Source organism: Pseudonaja textilis, chromosome 1 (genome assembly GCF_049901715.1).
Source record: "Pseudonaja textilis isolate UNSWEBS1 chromosome 1, rPseTex1.2, whole genome shotgun sequence".
NCBI classification, from domain to species: Eukaryota; Metazoa; Chordata; class Lepidosauria; order Squamata; family Elapidae; genus Pseudonaja; species Pseudonaja textilis.
This window is the reverse complement of record NC_141990.1, coordinates 141,240,169-141,261,385: the sequence shown is the minus strand read 5'-3', so window position 1 is coordinate 141,261,385 and position 21,217 is coordinate 141,240,169. Positions and strand designations below refer to the sequence as shown.

Here is a 21,217-nt window from a genome sequence, read left to right as displayed (position 1 = left end):
TTCAAATGCCACTGTCAAATGACTGCCTACTTTATAACAGAGGTTCCGCTTACAGTTGAATCCATTTAAGGGTCACTTGGCTTGGTAGGGTGGAATTCAAAACATGTTGTTCCTCACCCCGTCCCACGTTTCTCATTAATGGCATAGACACTTTGCTAGAAATAACCCAGTCAAGCATAACAAAGGAAAACAGAACAAAAAAGCACAATGTAAACCTCCCAATATGCAAGAGGCTGGATCAAGCAGAGGCAGATTCAAATCCTCGTGCACTCATGGAGCTCTTTCGATGGATTTTGATCATTCAAAGGATTGCTGAAATGAATCGACCTGAAAAGCCTGTGATGGAGTTAACACCGGAATATATATATATCTGTGCACACAGTATCTTGAGTGTCTGGTTAAAGAAAAACATGCTTGGATTGTGTGCACAGATATATTTTCCTTCCTTGAATGGAAGGACAAAGAAAAATGCCCTCAACTGGGAAATCCAAACCCTGAGAAGAGAGCTGAATTTTGCCAGAATAATGACCTCCATCAGTCACCCTAGGTTGCTAACTGCCATTGTTTCCCTTGTGCTGAAAGAATAATACTTTTCTCAGTAAAAGTCAGAAAAGAGGAGGAGGAGCTATCATCCCAAATTATTTTAATGAATATTAGTTTGCATTTCTAGTTTTAATGATTAAGCATGAGTTCTGGGGAAGTTAAGACTTGACTTGAATGTGTGCATAAAGGCCGATAATGAATATATGCAGATTCTAGAAGCTTTCTTTTGAGGAATGAGGTCAGAACATTCGGACTGACTTGCATGTGTTAAAATATAATGAAGCCAATGCAGGGTCTCCTGGGGAGCAGGTCTTCTGTCCACTTTTCAATGAGTTGCTGCTTGTATGACAGCTCATTCCCTTCTCTTTTTTAAAAATAGGATAATTATTTAGGGCATATTTCCAATCTCATACAGGTCTCTCCCTTGATCTTCCTCATTTCTAAAAAGTCAATCTGATATGAACGGATTCTTAATGTAATTTTTCTGAACTGCTTTTAGTTGCTCAGACTCTTTCTTTTTTCAATTGACGCAGCATAAAAGCACCTGTCATCAACAAATAAAATATGTAGGATATGATTCTTGATTAGTCAGTCAAGGGGCTGCCACAAAGAAAAGGGGGTTAAGTTATTCTCCAAAGCATCTGAAGGCAGAACAAGAAACAACAGATGGAAACTAATCAAGGAGAGAACCAATCTAGAAATAAGGAAAAATTTCCTGACAGAACAATTAACCAGTGAAATGGCTGGCCCTAAAAAACCGTACCCAGTTTTTAAGAAGGGAATTTGGCCAACCACTTGTCTGAAATAGTGCAGGGTCTCCTACTTGAGCAGAGCACTAAGGCCCCTTCCAACTCTTTTATTCTGTTATTCTATTCAGTAACTTTCCATCTCCAAGCCATGTATTTTTAGCATGGAATAAAGCATTCTAATTTGCAGTGAATATTCATGCTTGAACTGAATAGCCAAGTCTTCAGAACCTGGAGTTCAGTAAGTTTATTAGACAAGTTAATGGTCTGTGGTTAGGAAAAGTGGGAGTTCAGCATATTGGATGAAACAGGTTAAATTCTTGTAGATTTGGAACAATGGGGAGATGCGTTGGCTGGGATACAAGAGGTTTTGCTCTTAAGCTCTAGCCTCTTCTTCTCAACTCATCATATCCAGAGTGATGTCCACTTAGTGACTCCTATGGGGGGGTCCTATATTTTGCAGAAATCTCTAACCATTCCTGAGACACATTTTGCCTTTGTTAAGAATTAAGACAAATTCTTTGACTCCAGAATTAAAAAAGCTGCCATGTTTGGCCTCTGTGTTCTAGCGATGTTCTAAATCACTATTTTATAATAGGAATAAATAGGAAAATAAATAGAAAAAAATAATTAGAGGTTATGACTGAAGATACTGGTAAAAGGAATGAGGATGCCAGTGAAAATAAAATATATTTTTTTCAGTTTCTATGTTATACAAATTAAAAGAACAAGCTCTATGTCCGACAGTATTAATTTTTTTACTATATTTATTTCCTGCTTATTTTTGGTGGGCATATTTATGAAATTCAAGCTCAGTTGATTTGATTTGGATCAGAGGTAGTATTCAGCAGGTTCTGACCAGTTCTGGAGAACTGGTAGCAGAAATTTTGAGTAGTTCGGAGAACCGGAAAATACCACATCTGACTGGAGATTTTACAGTATCCTTTCCCTGCCATGCCTCCCAAGCCACTCCCGCAGAACCGGTAGTAAAATTTTTTGAATCCTACCACTGGTTTGGATCATCCCTGATTTCATGAGACAAATCCTAACAACATAACCTGAACAAAACTGAGAAGCATTATGAAGCTATTGATACTTTTGAGCATTCTAAAATGATAGATATCTAATTCCCAAATCCATACAATGTAAATTGATTCTGTACCCCCAAATAACTGTATTTTGAATAGAGCTCACTATGAAACTAGGAGATTAATACATCCATTTTTTCCCCTATACCCAAATTTATAAAGACTCTTCTTGTACAAAAAGCTGTCTTCCTATCAGTCTGAAATTGAACAAAACTAATTCCTTCAGGAGCAGACAACCGTGTCTGTATGTGTCATCTAGTTTTATCTCAATGAAAAGAAGTGTGTTCCTTTAAAGTGTGTGTTCCTTTAAAAAAATGAATAAAACAGTAAAACTCCAGAATCTCTACACACTGGTTTTGAAGATTTCCCTCAGAAGGGTCTACCATGCATAAAATGTACATTCTATTCTGTTAAAGAATAAAGTGTCTGTAAACATTTATTGGTTTTCTGCACTAGTTAGGGGGAAATAGTTAGCTTTATTAAATTATTATTTATTAGATTTTAGCCCACCTTTACTACTTTATTGGTAATTCAAGGTAGCAAACATACTTAATACTCCTTCCTCCTCCTATTTTCTCCACAACAGCAACCCTGTGAGATAGGCTGGGCTGAGGGAGAGTGACCAGCTCAAAGTCACTCAGCCAGCTTTTATGCCTAAGATGTGACTAGAGGTTCCTGGTTTCTGTGCCAGCACCTTAACCGCTACACCAAATTGGCTCTCTAGCTTAGATTTCTGAAATTCACATTTTGATTTTGACTCTCTTTATTCACTCTCTTATCTGGTGAAGAAGTATGTTAGGTATTGCCTTGGTAAGGCCACATTTGGAATGCCTTGGTAAAACAACACTTGGAATACTGCATTCAGTTTTGGTTACCACAATGTAAAAAAGATGTTGAGACTCTAGAACAGAGGTGTCAAATTGGTGGCCCACGGGCCGGATGCATCACACTTAGGCCATATCCACACCAGCTCCGTGAAGGAAAAAAAGCATAGTGAAACATCTCATGATGTCAACGTGATGCCACGAGTTTGACACCCATGCTCTAGAAGGAATACATAGAAAAACAACAAAGATGATTAGGGGTCTGGAGGCTAAAACATATAAAGAACAGTTTCTGGAATTGGGTATGTCTAGTTTAATGAAAAGACCAGGGGGTGACATGATAGCAGTGTTCCAAAAAGAAGGTGTTGCCAGCCTATTCTCCAAAGCATCTGAAGGCAGACGAGAAATAACAGATGGAAACTAATCAAGGAGAGAAGCAACCTAGAACTAAGGAGAACAATTAATCAGTGGAACAACTTGCCTCCAGAAGCTGTGGGTATTCCAACACTGGAAGTTTTTAAGAAGAGATTGGACAACCATTTGTCTGAAATGGTGTTAGAGTTTCCTCCATGAACAAGGGGTTGGACTAGAAGACCTCCAAGGTCCCTTCCAATTCTGTTCTTCTGTATTAGCTTAATTTGCTTAGAGCACTGGGTCATTATTCAGTGTTATATGAAGGAGCCTTAGATCGGTCATGCTCTTTTGCACAACTATGAGGAGCCTAGAAGCATTCATTCTTGGCCAAAATCAACTCCTCTTTATTGTTATGCCTAAAGGGGCAATCAGTAATCTTCCAATCAACTTCAGTACTAGAGAGTTCACTTAATGGAATCCCAGAACTTCATTTCAAATAGACATAACGGATTTTCCATGCTGGAAGCAATAAATGGCAACTGGCTTTATGGGTATATTGCAGACAGGTGACCAAGTGTAAACATCACGGATTTTGAATGTATTTTGAATGGGGGTGGGGGATATCATTCTCTGATATCTTCCATATTTTCCAGATCAAGGGATTGATATTTTTTATGACTTGAACTTTTTAAAACAGACCTTCTCTATCTTCATACATGATTGCTGCGGTTTAGAAACGGTGAATAGACCTACCTTAAATTTCTGCACTAAAAAGACAGCCCAAGTAGGCTATAGTTATAGTGTGCTATGGTTACCTCTTTTCAAAAATTTAAATTGCAAACCCTGATTAAAATCTCAGGAAAATGATACAGCAGTACAATATCTGAACTGATAAAAGGGGTGTGGAAATGCTTCTTAATAAATCACCCTGCTTAGACACAAAGAAAAAAAAATGCAATCCTTCTTCTTGGCACTAATGAATAAAGATTTGATTATAAAAAGAAATGCTCAGTTACCATTCTGAAAGAATGAAGAAGCAAGAGACGGGGTCAGTCGCCAGGTTATCGATACTGTACAGAAAGCAATAATAGAAATGCATTGAAAACGTGTATATGACCTTCCCAACAGATTAGTAGCCAGTAGAACATGTTAGCAAAATGCAGCGTATTGTGCTTCTTACACATAAGATACTTTGCTATTGTAATGACAAAGACACTGATGTAATACAAATTTTCGTTCCAGATTGCATTATCAGTATTCCCTTGCTGTATTGATAAATGAGTGCCTTGCTTAATGCTCCTGATTCTTCTCTCTTATCCCCAGATTCTATGTGTTTGTTGTGCTTGATGGCTTTTTCCTTGGGAAAGGTGGGCAGTCTTCTATCTCTTTTATTAATTCTTGGGGTGGGGAATTAATCATCCATCAGTTCACCAGATGGCTGAAAAATTAATCCTCCTATCCCATTTAAGTGTAGCTTTTAACTGTAGCCATGTAAACATTTATTCCTAGAAAGATTATTTTATTCTTGTAAACTGGGGATTTTTTTAACAGTAATTTTGTTTAGAATTGCAATTACAGCAGTAAAAACTAATAGATTCTGAAAAAAATACGAAGAATAAAAAGTAGAAGTTGCAGAAAAAAAGTAAAAAAGAGGTAAGAAGGAAAAATAAGAATATAGTAAAGAAAAATAAATAAATACTTCATCACAAATATAAACAATTTTAAAAACTCATGTCCTTCTCTGTATAGCAAATGATCTCTTCTTCCCATATCCCATCTTTTATCTATAAACAAATATCTAAAACTAGCATTTCAATCAGCAAAAGTCCATTATGGGCTACAAAAAACACACATATTTTAGCCTGGATCAAATAAACCAACTTTATATTCCTTCCTTTATTTCTAGCAACTTTAATCCCTTTAAATAATATTTTATAATTTGATTTCTTTTCATCGTTTCTTTGTCCCATCTCACAAAATTCTCTTTTTATGAAGCCTCTTTGGTCAATGCAATATAAGAAAATTACCCTGGTTACTCTGAAATAATACTGAATTATTTCAATATTATTTTTAATTATTAAAATATCAGCTGATTTCTTTGTATGTCCAATATAACAATTTTTCCATATCATTCTTGTAGCTTCTCATTTTTAAATTTACCTTCAAATCAGTCTCAGTCTCGCATGCTAAAACTGGTTCCTCTTCCAGAACATCTTTTAAACATAGTCTGTCAATAGAGACACTCCTAAAATTAATTTCTGACACTCTTAAAATTAATTTCTGAGTCCATTGTTAAAAAATACCCTTCAATATATCCAATGTTAAAATATTTTTAATAATAATAATAATTTATTGTCATTGTACATATATACACAGTATACACATACAACAAAATTCACATAACACCCAGAGACCAGACCCAACATGCACGCACACATGACAATCCCCAAACATCCCTCCACCCACCAAAATTCCCTATCTCCTAAAATACACAAGCATCCACCCAACAAACCAAGTAACATTGTCCAATAGATCACTGATGGTGGTCCTTAAGTTCATTGTTAAATGCAATTATAGCTCTGAAATAAAAATTGTTCAGAAAATGCATGGTCTGAGTTTTAATTGTTCTGCCAGAAGGGAACAGTTCATAAAGATTGTAAGTAGGATAGGAAGAGTCTCTGAAAATCGTGCAACTTCCTCAAACAGCAAGATGCAAAGATGTCATCCAGGGCTGGTAGCTGGAGTCTGATGATTTTCTGGACAGTTTTAATGATTCTCTGTAGAGCTTTTTTGTCTGCTACAGAGCTTCTGCCATATCATGCAAGGATGCCATATGTCAGGACACTCTCAATAGTGCTACAGTAGTAGGACAGAAGTAGATGCTGAGATAAATTTATCTTCCTGAGCATTCTCGGGAAGCTAATTCTGTATTAGCAATAGCACTTAGACTTATATACCACTTCACAGTACTTTACAGCCCTCTCTAAGCAGTTTACAAGTCAGCATATTGCCCCCAACAATCTGGGTCCTCATTTTACTGACCTCAGAAGGATGGAAGGCTGAGTCCATTTTGAGCTGATGAGAATTGAACTGCCAAACTGCTGGCAGTAAGCAGAAGTAGTCTCCAGTACTACGTTCTAACCATTGTACCACCACAGCTCTGCAAGTCAAAGTTAAGTATTCTTGTCCTTTGATTGTAATATTTAGTTCCCCTTTAATCCCCTCTAGTATCCAGCCTTAAAAGTTTCATCCTATCATTCTCTTTAAAGAATTCAAAACCCTTAGCCCATTTGTAATTTTTCAAAATCAAAGTTCTAATAACCTTTTTGCTGCTTATTAATTTTGCTGCTTAAACTTTTATTTAAAATTTCTTTCATCAAGAACTGATGGAACCTCACCCTGTGATTTTGCACTTGTTGGATTTGTCAATCCAAACATTCCTATAAGCACTTAACAAGCAATTTCCAACAGTGATTAGAAAAGGTAGGATGGGAATCCATTGTTCTTTCCAAGGTGTTTCCATTTTGTTTGAACAAAATGGCTATTCCCTTGCCTTCCAGAATTATAAAGTTTATGGAGACCAATATCTTGTAGTTTCCTTGCAAATGATTAACTGTCTGGAGCACTTGTGGGTAATCTCAGGTCCTCTCCTTCTCTGGAGATGAATTATTATTAAAGAGCCAATCTACTCATCATTTTTTATTCTGCCATAGTCATTGGCACTGGGCCTTCAACCTGTCATTTCATTCCTAGAAGTCCTTGTTCCTGGAACTTTGGATATTTTTATTCAAAGCCAACTTGTTCTACTGACTTGACCCCAAAAGGTAGAAAGGCTTATTATTATTCAAAAGATCCAGACAGAAGGGTACACAATCTATGCTGCCATCAAAGGCTGTTTGGATTTTGATCACCCTTTATGGTAGCCCTAAAAGAAACAAACAAACACATAACAGGTAAGAACACCTCTACACAAATTGATGTAAATGGATTGTGAAAAATCAATATCTCTGTTCTTCAGCCTGCAGAAAAGGATTTTGGCATGGAATTGGCTCCTATTATGGCTAGACTCTATTCTGCTTTAATAAGGTCAGTAAGTGAATTTTCCTAACTTCTAAATATTTATTAATGAAATGTATACACTGTCTCATATTGGACTCTTCTTGGATTCATCATTACAATATGATGATGGTGATATGTAAACATATAAGCAATACTCAGTATAACTAAATATTACATTGATGGCTCTAAAACCAAACATGAAAACTCTCACAGTGCTATAGTTTTACAACTTTTCATAAGGAAAAAAAAATCTACAGAGGATTCCCAACCTTTACAGACTGTACAATCCTTCCAAATAACATTATAAGGCATGACATGTCCAAGCCTTCCTTCCCTGACATATTCTAAATAGCTCAGCTGGCTGACATTCTGCAGATGTATAGTGATATTAGAGAAGCACTTCAGCTTTGCAGTCCTGCAAACTGGGCTTGAACTTGAATTGGTCTGGTTGTATTGGCTTCTTGTTTCCAACCAGCATCATTCCAGGAGTTTCTTTACCCACTTGATTTAACAGAACTGCTCAGCAAACCAAATAACTGATCAGGGTTGATTGGTGGAGACGGGCTGTTCAGGAGCAATCTTGTCTAATGCCCTGAATGCAATTGAATTCAAAGAACTGTTGAACAGAATTCTCTTCCAGCTTGCTTGGTAAATCTCCAGGTGCCATTTGGATGCATTCTAGATTCAACGAATGTCTACATTGGAGCATTTTAATTGAATCCTCCATCTGAAGAAGTTAGCTGCTCCAGTGGATTTCACGGTCACACAAATTGATTAGTTGATTACAGGAAACAAGGGAAATAAACATAAGGACCTGATTATATCTTATCTACTCCAGTTAAAGGCCTGATTGAAGGTGTGGTAGCTGTATGGGTGAGGGAAGTGTTGACTTGGCAGAAGTCTATGGTTGTTGGGCAACTATGATTCCCTGATCCATCTCTGATCCAGAGGAGGGGAGTTAAAAATCACCCATTGCTAAGAGTTGGGATGACTCCACAATCACCCTTTCAATGAGACTGAGTAGCTCATGAAGAGATGTGTCAGGGTTCCAAGTAATACACCCATAGCAAACAGAACTCTGAGGTAGATAGGTTTCTCAAAGAATAGTTTTATTGGACATATCATATTGGCACAGGATGGTGAAAACCAACTCTGAATGTTCCTGTGGTTTTCACCTAATTAAAAGTAAACGTTTTTCCCCTTCCCCAAACAATCAGTCACATGGTCCAAACAAGGTGCCACCCAGTTGCCTGGTAACTTCACTTCTCCTACTATCTGTGGAAATGACCTTGGTTCCCAGGAGAATGTACTTTGCTTTGGCTACAAAACCCCAGCTATTTCTATACCCCCCTCCCTATCCCTCAGCACTAGTGTGGTAACATTGAAGCCTCAAAATGCCCTCAACCAGGTCAGCTGCAGGGTTGACAAGATGTGGCTATACATCTGGGAAGACAGGACAATGGCAGCACCTTAGACTTATCCCTGTGATCTAATCTCAGTAGCATCTCATGTTTGGCCACACGTGGAACTCTGTTCCATACAACAGACAGGTCTGCTGGACACAATTGCCACCTTACTTCTCTAGCCTTGAGGTCCAATGGAAGACAGGAAAGCAAGCTGGACAGAACTTAAATTTTGTTTAAGTTACTGAACAATAAGTTCCAATAATCATTATTAAAACAATAATGACGATGTGGTTTTTTTAACAATTGCTATGACATTAGACACATTTTTCTCTTTGTGAACTTGCTCCCTGATTTCTGTCTTCCAAACGTACGCTATGCAGTCAGGTAGCTTGTTAAGCAGTTTAACAAGGTGAAAAAGATTCAATTACTTCCCATGTGTTTATCATGCTGTTGCAATGTTGGGAAGTAACAACATACTGAGTGTCATAGTTGCTTCTGTTGATCTGATTTAATTGTCTTAACTTGAGAAAATTGGACTAATATGAAGACATTAATATAGCTTTGGACTAATTTTTTCCCAGCCACAGATTTCTCTTAAACAGCATATTATATTTATTCTATTCTATTCTATTCATATTATAATATATTATATTATATTATATTATATTATATTATATTATATTATATTATAATATATTATATTATATTATATTATTATTTCACATTTTTGAACTGCCTATCTCCCTCAAAAAGGGACTCTGGGTGGCATACAATAAACATCAAAATGTAAAACAGTATATAAAAATTAAAATATTAGAATATTTTTTTAAAAAATCAAAAGATTTTAAGGAAGTAAGAATAATTAAACCTTGTTAAAATTAGTTGACAAGGGCAAAAGGAAGGTTCTCGTGGGACCAATCACCTGCACAATGGCATGGTCCTTTGTGCTCCCCACAAAAGGTTGCAGAGCCATGTTTCAATCCCTCATGCCGAAATCTTGGTTTCATCCAGTTGAGATTACATTATATGATGGGCTACTACTAGCTGCTGGGAAGGTATAACAGTTTGTGCAGGACAATTTCTTGGGTAGCACAGTTCCACTGGTCTACAGAAAGCAATGAGTAAGATAGCTCTGCTTTTACACCTAATTTTACCAGGAAAAATCTGTGGTTGACCTCCATCTTCAGCATGCTCTTCTTTTCTTGAGAGAAATGGCATCTCACACTTGGTCTATCTGAAAGGCTGAGATTGGGCAACCTTTATAAAGCTGCATGTCTCTCTAGGCAGCCACCCTAGTATAATGGGAAAGCATCCTAAGGGGTGTGTGTGTAGCTGAGCTGTATGAACCAAAATCTCAGTACAAAGACATAATAACATGAAGGCTCTCTTTGGTTAATATATGTTGAGGAAAGAGAAAGAGAATATACCAGCACCTTATGAATTGAGTGTTCGTGACCATGCTTTGGCCAAGGCAGCCGGTTTATCCATATGTATTCATTTTCCTTTCCAGCAGGCTATTTAGGTTCAGCATATAATGCACATGAAAAGTTGAGTGAAAGCATTTTTTAGTACAAGCTACTATTGGTTTTCAATTTGAATCTCCCAACTTGTTCCCAAGACACACATGTTCAGCAAGAAGCATTCCTTTCTTGTTCTTGTTTAAAAAGAGCACACAATAAAAAAAAAAAGGAGAAAAACCTAAACCTGCTTCTTTTTTCTTGAAGGTGTTTTCTGAAACGGATCACTTATGTTTTGTCTCTGGGCTTTTGCCATCAATTTTTCCAAAATATCTCCAAGCATTGTCTGCTTATACTTAATGAACAAATGCTTTCCATCAACAGCTGAAAAAAAGACTAAAAAGTAAATCATCCGAGAGCCTGATAACTGTAAGTGATGTTTTTCAGAAAGATCCTACTAAAAAGAAATCTACTCTTTCATCACCATCATCATCATCATCATCATCATCATCATCATCATCATCATCATCATTATCATCACCATCATCACCCCCACCCCCACCCTGAATCAATCCATTGCAAGATGTAAACCTCTTTACTGATGGCTGTGAGCCATAATCTACCATCCTGGTCCAGTGTGAGTTGGTAGATAGATGCTTTGCAACTTTGTGTATGTATTCCTGAGGCAACTAATAATATGAGAAGAAATCAATGGTTCGTGAACAACTTGCCTCTCTTATGGCTGTTGAACAGGGAAGAACTAAGGTTGGAAAGTTATAGTGAAAGTTATACTGAAAATAGAACTGAGGCACAACATGTGTTAGATTTATGCTTGTTTTGAAGACTGAGGAAGCAGTGGAGCCTCTGGTAGTGACTGTAATCTATTCCTGGACTCTCGTCGGGACCCAGTTTGGTCATGTCGAGAAGCATGACCAACTGCACATGTGCGCTGTAAAAAAAATGGCACCAAAGGGAAAATCGGCGTGGAAAGGGAATCTTTCTGCACCGATTTTGTTTGCCACCTGATTTTTGAATCATGATCTGGTTCAAAAATCAGGTGGATTTTTCGTTCACCACCTGATTTGGTCGCAAACAGGAGCAATCACAACCCGAAGTTCTACTGTAGGCTGCAGTGAAACTTGATAGGGTGACTTCCTTCAGTTTATCAGCCTATCCATTCATTCTTTTGGAGTGGAAAGAAATATGACCTTTAAAAAGCTTTCACTAAGTTTAATTGAGGGTTATACTGTTTGGGGTTGCCTAAGCTAAAAGTGCCTTCACTGAGGAAAAAGATGCCTAAGGGATAGAAGTGTGTTTGTATGTATGTGTATGAACCCAAGATTGTGAGAGGGATCTATTATGAAAAAAGCATCAATCTACTTATAGACTCCTCTTGGGATCCCAGAAGTTCTTCTTGGATATGAGAGAGAGAGTGAGTGAACTGAAGCAATATGGTGGTTAAATGTATCCCAGTACTCTTCAATACCTTCATTAATGACTTAGATGAGGGAATGGAAGGGGAACTTGCCAAATTTGCAGATGATACTAAGCTGGCAGGAATAGCTAACACCCAAGAAACCCCCTGAAAGGACCTAATGGTAAAGACTGCAATGACGACACTATTAAAGCCAACATCTTTAACACATTTTTCGGCTCAGTATTTGTAAACAGCAATGGATCATGCCCAGTATTTCCTTGTCGAACCACAGACAACTACAATGATCTGATACATATTGATTTTACAGAAGACAATGTTGAAAAAGCACTATGCAATCTAAAACCATCTCTATCTATTGGACCAGACGGAATACGTACCTACTTCTTAAAAAAGCTATCCACTGCCCTAGCCGAACCTCTAAGCATCATCTTTGAAAAATCTTTCAGGACCAGCTCCTTGTCAAAACTATGGTCACAAGTCACGGTCCTCCCCATCTTCAAAAAGGGAGGCCCCAGCCTAGTTGAAAATTACAGACCAATCTCTTTATGCTGCGTCACCTGTAAAGTCATGGAATCAATTATTAACCAATCCATTATCCTCCACTTAGAGACAAACAACCTACTCTCTAATAAACAATTTGGTTTCAGAAAAAAACTATCCTGCAATCTGCAACTCTTGCACTGCAAAAAACATTTGGACTACACAACTCGATCAGAGCAAAGCAATAGATGCAATCTACATAGACTTCTGTAAAGCCTTTGATTCAGTGGTACACGACAAACTACTCCTAAAACTAAAATCTTACGGTATCTCTGGACACCTGCATTCAACACCACAGACAATACTGCTACCCTTCAAAAAGACCTCAACTATGTATCAGAATGGTCAATCAAATAGCAACTTCAATCTCAACAAATAAATGCTCTGTCCTATATATTGGCAAAAAAAAATCAGAAAATAAAATACAGACTGAATAGTCAAGACGTTGATGATCCAAACTCCGTCAAGGATCTTGGAGTACTCATCTCTAATGATCTAAGTGCTAGAGTCCACTGAAACTACATAGCCAAAAAGGCATTAAGAGTTGTTCACCTAATCTTACATAGCTTTTTCTCTGGTAATATTACACTAATAACTAGAGCATACAAAACATTTGCTAGACCAATACTCGAATACAGCTCATCAGTCTGGAACCCACATTATGTATCTGATATTAGCACAGTTGAGAAAGTCCAGAAATATTTCGCAAGAAGAGTTCTCCACTCCTCTACTCATTGCAGAATACCTTATGCCACCAGGCTCGAAATTCTAGACCTAGAAAACCTAGAACTACGCCGCCTTCATTCAGAACTAAGTATAGTATATAAAATCATACATTGTAATGTCCTACCAGTCAATGAGTACTTCAGCTTCAACCATAACAACACAAGAGCAAGCAATAGATACAAATTCAAGGTTAATTGCACCAAACTTGATTGCAGGAAATACAACTTCAGTAACAGAGTGGTCAATGTCTGGAATACTCTACCTGACTCTGTGGTTTTTTCACCCAAACCCCCAAAACTTTAACCTTAGACTGTCTACTATTGACCTCACCCCTTTCCTAAGAGGTCTGTAGGGGGCGTGCCTAAGCGCACCAACGTGCCTACCATCCCTGTCCTATTGTTTCTTTTATTTCTTTTATTTTTCTTATATGTATCCATGTATTCATAACTATGTTTTTACTTATACCTATTATCTTGTAAGCAATTGACAAATAAAATATATAAATAAAAATAAAATAAATAAAGAAGATAGGCTCAAGATCCAGATGTATCTTTACAGACTAGAACACTGGGCCATATCTAACAAAATGAAGTTCAGTGTAGAGAAAAATAAAGTCCTACACTTAGGCAAGAAAAACCAAAAGTACGCATACAGACTGGGTGAAACCAGGCTCAATAGCAGTAACTGTAAGAGGGATCCTGGAGTCTTAATGGACAACCAGCTAAATATGAGCCAGTAGTGTGCAGCTGCAGCCAAAAAAGCTAATGCAATCCTAAGTTGTAATAACAGGGGGATACAATCAAGATCAAGGGAGGTACTAATACCACTCTATAAAGCCTTAGTAAGACCATACCTAGAGTAATGCATCCAGCTTTGTTCACCACATTATAAAAAAGATGTTGAGACTCTATAAAAAGTACAGAGAAGAGCAACCAGGATGATTAGAGGACTGGAGACTAAAACATATGAACAACAGTTACAGGAACTGGGCATGGCTAGTCTAGTGAAGAGAAGGACCAGGGGAGACATGATAGCAGTCTTCCAATATTTGAGGGGCTGCCACAGGGAGGAGGGGGTCAAGCTATTTTCTAAAGCTCCTATAGGCCAGACAAGGAATAATGGATGGAAACTGAACAAGGAGAGATTCAACCTGGAAATAAGGAGAAACTTACTGACAGTGAGAACAATCAACCAATGGAACAGCTTGCCCTCGGAAGTTGTGGGAGCACCATCATTTGAGACTTTCAAGAAGAGATTGGACTGCCATTTGTCAGAAATGGTATCGGGTCTCCCGCTTGGGTGGAGGGTTGGACTAGATGATGTACAAGGTCCCTTCCAACTCAGATTATCTGTCATTATATTATTAAATGGATAAAACACAAATGAGAATAGTCTGCCACAAACCACCCACAGCAGAGGAGATAGTCAATCATCATGTTCCCTCTCCTACCACATTTACAACATGGGAGGGGTGCCATCTTCATCCTACCTTACAAAGCAGCTACAAGCATTACAACAAAACAATGAATGTGAAATAAATTGAAACATTTGAAAACTATGTTTATTAAACCATGAATAGAGCTTGGGGAAAGAGTGGCTGTAGGAAAACAACTGAGGTTTCCCTTGCAATATTTTAACTTGTGGAAATATATGCCTATGTTTTGCAATATTCATTAACTTTTCCCCAAACTTCTTTTTTTACTTGGCTGGGTCCAACTGCACCCAACCACTACAAGTGCCTGTTTCTCTCCCTAGCAGATCCCTGGTTTGGGAATAGAATAATGGCTTGCAGAGGTTCCATTCCATACAGGGTGGCCATATGGTATTTATAGGTGCCTGGACAACTGAGTTACCGTAAACATCACCTACAGTTTCCCTAAAATGTTCAATTCACAAAAGTGTAAAATGCTCTCAATCGTACCAGATATCCGAATCATATAAAGGTGTAGTATATTTGCATATTATCGTGCATAAGGACAATAAAATATCAGGAGACTTTGGCCGGGGTACCAAAATCCTATGAAATTGTACCTGCAATCGTTCAAGATCTCAGAGGTTAATTTGGCCCATTCTACACATTCCAATGCAAGTTCTCATGAGATTTCAGTGTTTTTATGGGAGACCTCAGTGAGATTTCCCTTCAAGCTGCCTCATTTTATTCCTGGGAGGGATGTGCACAGAACATCAGGAGTGCATGCCGAGAGTATATAATCCCAGCAGGGTCACCCAAGAGGTCACTCTATATCCAGTAAAATAAAAAAAAAAGAGAGAGAAGAAAATATACAAACAATAGTCTTAATTTCTCATGCTAAGCAAAATGATGTTTATGACGAACCATCGTAGATTAGACTCCTGCATTAAAAAAAAGATGTCAAATATTTAAGCTGGTTTTAGAAAAAGCTGAGGAACGTGAGATATAATTGATGCATGCTGGATAATTGAGAAAGCTAAAGAATGAAAAAAAGTCAGCATGTTCTTCATTCAATAAAGATATCTTTTGAGTTGTGTTGATTATGTCAAACTGCAGAATGTGCTTAGAAAAATAAGAATCCTAGGAACATTTCATTGTCCTCACATGAAACAGGAAGTCACAGTATGGACAGAACAGACTGGCTCCAGGTTGGTAAAGGAAAAAGTCAAGGCTGTGTACTTTCCCCTTATTTATATGACCTATATGCTAAATAAATATTAAAGAAACTGAATTGGAAAAAGGTGAGGGTGTTTTTAAAATTGAAGGAATAAATATTAATATCTGATATGCTAATGATAGAATTCTGATAGCTGAAAGTTCAAAAGATCTATAAGGTCTGGTAATAAAAGTTTAGGAATGCAGTGAAAAAAGGGACTAAAATATGAATATAAATAAGAAGACCAAATTAAATTAAATTTTAGGATCAAATATCAACAGTAGCCATAAACATCTTGGTAAAGATATTCAAATGCTGGTTGGTTGATGCCATGAAAACCTTCCTTTTGCCCTTGTCAACTAATTTTAACAAGGTTTAATTATTCTTGCTTCCTTGAAATCTTTTGATTTTTTTAAAAAAATTATTCTAAAATTTAAATTTTTATATACTGTTTTATATTTTGATGTTTTATTGTATACTACCCAGAGTCCTTCTTTGAGGGAGATAGGCAGTTCAAAAATGTGAAATAACAATATATTATAATAGAATAGAATAGAATATGAATAGAACAGAACAAATATGATATGCTGTTTAAGAGAAATCTGTGGTTGAAAAAAAATGAGTCCAGTGCTATATTAATGTCTTTATATAAGTCCAATTTTTCTCAAGTTAAGACAATTAAATCTGATCAGCAGAAGCAACTATGACAGTCAGTATGTTGTTACTTCCCAATGTTGAGACAGCATGATAAACACATGGGAAGTAATTGAATCTTTTTCACCTTGTTAAACTGCTTAACAAGCTACCTGACTGCATAGCGTACCTTTGGAAGAGAGAAATCAGGGAGCAAGTTCACAAAGAGAAAAATGTGTCTAAGTGTCATAGCAATTGGTTAAAAAAACATCATCATTCATTATTTGGAACTGATAATGAAGATACAGATAAATAAATTGATAGCTTCTACATTTTAGGATCAAATATCAACAGTAGCCACGGACATCTTGGTAAAGATATTCAAATGCTTTGATGTGCCAAGACCTATCTACAAAAATCAGAACCATGCCAGCAGTGTTATTCCCTGTGACGCTTAATAGAAGTTAGAAAGGAAAGTCAAACAGAATAGAAAAAGAGTGTTGATATTTGAACTTTGGCATTGAAGAAGACTTTTGGGAATACCATGGAGAGTGAAGAAAACAAACAAATGGATCATTGAACGAATCAACCCGGAGTGCTCACTTGAGACAAAATAATCAGGCTCACATTATCCTACTTCAGACACATTGCATTAAGACCTAGCTCTCTGGAGAAGGCTGCAATCCTGGGAAAAGGAAAGAAAGAGGGGAAAAAAAGGACAATGATCGGCGAGATGAATGAACTCCATTTGAGTACCAATGAGTGCACCTTTGGAAGACTTGAAACCACAGGTTGTCACGGGGAAGCTTTATATATATGGTCACTAAGAATTACAATGACTTGATAGCATGTAACCAATGAATGAATCAAGTAATCGATTAAGCAATCAATCAAGCAAGCAATCCATCAACTTGTGTTTTTTTTAAAATTAGGATAGCATGCTAATTTACCTATTTCATGTTTTCTGCTTGAAAAATTGTCAACCTCTACCATATTGTTATTACTAGATAAGAACAAGAGCTTTTTATGTATGGTGTTCCCTCAAATAGTGTCACTCATTAATCATTTTAAGAGTCCTCTCACTTCTCTTCCCCTCTCTTCCATTACAAAGAAACAAAGACTTTGGACTTCTTTGGTTTGCTATGGAATACATTTTCTACCAGTTTCTTCTGATGATATATTGCTGAGCAAAAATCATTAACTCATTAAAACGATCACCCCCAACTTTCATGAAGTGGTGAACGTTGCTTAGTGCTGTAGCACCAAAAGAGGCTGGTAGAAATTTCATTTTCTAGCAAACCCAAGTAGAGATGTTCCTCTTCAGGTTTCCATTGTTATAATCAAACAGATGTTGGGGGGGTGGGGGGAGGAACTGTGGGGGAGGAATACAATTTTACTATGCAACATTAGCTTACATGCCAAAAGAATAACCCCCAACTGCTTGGATTTTCAAAGCTATTCTTTAGTTTATATACTTGGTTGTAGCTTATTTACAATATCCTAATAAAATGAAAATCTCCCCTGTCTTTCAGCTGCAGTATTTCCTATTAAGGGGCAGACATCGTGGTTTGCCAAGCATTTGAAGTGAAGGATAAGCAAAGGATACAGATTAATAACAGCCAGTAAATTTCCATCGCTGAGGATCCTTGGGAGAAGAAAGGGAGGGGGCGTGTGTGAGAAGACCTTCAAAATACATTCTTAACATTTTTAAAGGAATTATTCTAATAGAAAATAAAGTAGAGATGAGAAAATGCCTGAAATAAATGATATTTGCAGATGAATGCCTATTGAAATGTCAAACTGCATATGCAAGTTTAGTATCTGGAACTAATGCCCCCAAATAAACCTTCTGGTGAATGAAAGACAACGAGAACATTAAGGCAGGCTCAAACCGACAAAGACTAATTCGTAAAGGACTGTGATATTGTTTGTTGTGTTAAATATGTATATAACCCCTCTACATAATGTCAAGAAGATACATTGGCTAAGATTCTGTATTGCCATGAGTAGGGATTATGACATAGAGCTCATGCTTCAGGGAAGAAGGAAGTCAGAGTGTTTTTGCGATGAGGAAAATCATCATCATCATCATGGAAGAGAAAGAGTGCCAATGAATGAATGAATCCTACTTCAGACATATTGCATTAAGACTTAGCTCTCTGGAGGAGGCTGTAATCCTGGGGAAAGGAAAGAAAGAGGAAAAAAAGGACAACGATCGGCAAGATGAATAAACTCCATTTGAGTACCAATGAGTGCACCTTTGGAAGACTTGAAACCACAGGTTGTCACGGGGAAGCTTTATATATATGGTCACTAAGAATCACAATGACTTGATAGCATGTAATCAATGAATCAATCAAGCAATCGATTAAGCAATCAAGTAAGCAAGCAATCCATCAACTTGTGTTTTTTAAAAATTAGGATAGCATTCATTCATTTTCTACAACCACCCAATTCAACCAAGTGACTCGGGGCAGCTTACAATTCTGAAATTCCAGAGCAATTTAAAAGACTTTAAAACAATAAAAACAACTGCAAAATAAGTAAGGATAAACAGAAGCTGTGTTGATTAATCAATAATAATAAAGACCAAGTAATGAGGACCTTCACATATCCCTTAGCCTAGGTTCCTACAGGACCACTTCTTTAAGCAAAATTGTCCTGTCCAATTCATTCTTTCCAGGAAGAAGTGCTAATAATTTCCAACTTTCATGGGAATGTAGTTCGAATGTATTTCAATGTTTATTTTGTTAGTTCGTTTCTATGATCATTGTAATCTTTCTGATGGATTTCATCTTGCTTTTGCTCTAAACTGAGTGTCCTTGCAGACTAAAGTAGCATGCAACTTTAAAGACCAAATAAATACATACCTGACCCTTTACTCAAACACTGAGCAATTTACAATATAAATCATACAAATACATAAGAATAATACATAAGAATAAATGAACATGAATGGGAGCCAGTTTAGTGTAGTAATTAAAATGATGGTCTAGGACAGGGGCTGTCAAACTCCCAGCCCGCAGGCTGGATGTGTCATGTGCTGGCTATGTCCATGCCTGGTTTAGCGAAGGGGGGAAAGGTCCCGATACATCATGTGAGAGAGCCGTGACAATGTGAGTTTGACACCCTTGGTCTAGGAACAGGAGATTGTGAGTTCTAGTCCTGCCTTAGACATGAAAGCTAGCTGGATGATTTCGGACCAGTTACTCTCCCTCAGCCCAGACCACAAGGCTGTTGTTGGGAAAATAGAGGGAGGAAGGAGTATTAGGTTTACTTGACCCCTTGTGGTTTTTCAAATAAAAATAATAAAGGCAGGATAAACAATCTAAAAAATAAACTAAAATCAATACAGTACTTTAAAAGCATTTATACTATTAAAAGCTATGCTGGAAAAGCGACACATTCAAAACAGACATTGATAATCATATCAAAAAGGCACCAAAAGCCTGCTCTGAGTGAGCCAATGTTTTTTAACGGCATTGGGATTTTCATCTGACATCTAATAAACTGTTGCTATAATTTTTCAGGATCACAAATGATGACTCCTGGTGACAAGGCAGCATAAAAGACTGCTGTGATTTGAATTTCAGATGAGTCAAGCAGAAAAATGGCCTGTTGATAAACTGGGTACCAAATCTGCATTAGAGAAGCTCTGTAAAAGGACACTTCTGATTTAAAAATAATTGGTTTTTGTTTTTTTAAACTTTTGAGTAACTGGTTGAAATATCCTTGTAAATTCAGCCAATAGTTGGTGATTATGGGACCCACAGTTAGCCTAAAGTAGCCAGACAGAATTTATTAGAACAAATACATGCCTGATGAATGAGTACCCCATTTACCAAACGTCCAAATAAGAAATTTAATCCTTGTTCACCGCCCTATTATTTTTGCTTGCTTCATTATGCCAACTTCTCTTTTGCTTGTAACACAGCCTCATTTGAACAGCTTGTGAGTCTTTTAAAAAAAAGTATCATTGGCAAAGTCATTTCCTTGCTGTTCCTAGGGTATTGCAGTAATCTTCCTTATTCCACCTTTTTCTTCTTACCCGTAAAGGAGACTGACTCTGTTCCTCCTGCTAATATAAGATGGTTCCCTGAAGCATATTGCTTTGTCCAGTGTAGTTTTCTAATGTTGAAACTAATGGAGCATTTCTAATTCCTGTTGGGGAAAAAACTATGCCACACTTTAATAGCTTTCACTATGGAGGATACTTTCCCTGATATTTAATGTCCTTCCTTTATGCTTTTGAAATTTTGTATGCTATTTATATGCAGTTCTAGGGCTCAAATATGGATGAAGTCAGGTCTCAGGCATGGAAAGAGGCTCTGAGAACAGAAGAAGCCTATATTAAATTAATTTTAGATTAATTATTGTGTTTTGATAATGAACTTTTAAACATAGCCTTTTTTTCTTTTCATTAACACCAGGTATGCTAAGCAGGTCTCCTTAATTTTGCTGAGATACAGCAATAAATTACTCATCAGTGCCATTAAAAGGTGACTGTAGCTTTCAGCAGGAACCACACTGTTACTACTTACTGCAATTGCTATTAATACTACATTTTGATTAAGTACAGATCCTTTATATAGCAAGTTTTTGCAAAACGTCTGTTAAAATAGTTTTTATTATGGTGTGTTAAAACTAGCAATCTTCAAGCCTGCAAGCCAGGATCCCTTTGGGAGGTGGAGGGTGGATTCTGATTCTGTCAAGGATAAAGTTATATGGATTATTCCTTTTCTCTACATTTGTCAATAGAGTGATATTTGGATTGCT

General features: G+C 37.1%; 1 long non-coding RNA gene across 1 annotated transcript in view; it reads left to right on the top strand.

The window, feature by feature from the left end:
• LOC148127843 (uncharacterized) overlaps positions 1–18,453 on the top strand; it is a 59,097-nt gene extending 40,644 nt beyond the window's left edge. The window contains exons 3-4 of the long non-coding RNA XR_015741153.1: positions 7,574–7,641; positions 17,974–18,453. This is a non-coding gene — a long non-coding RNA (uncharacterized LOC148127843). The remainder of the gene's footprint in view (positions 1–7,573; positions 7,642–17,973) is intronic.
• The last annotated feature ends 2,764 nt before the right edge of the window (positions 18,454–21,217 follow it).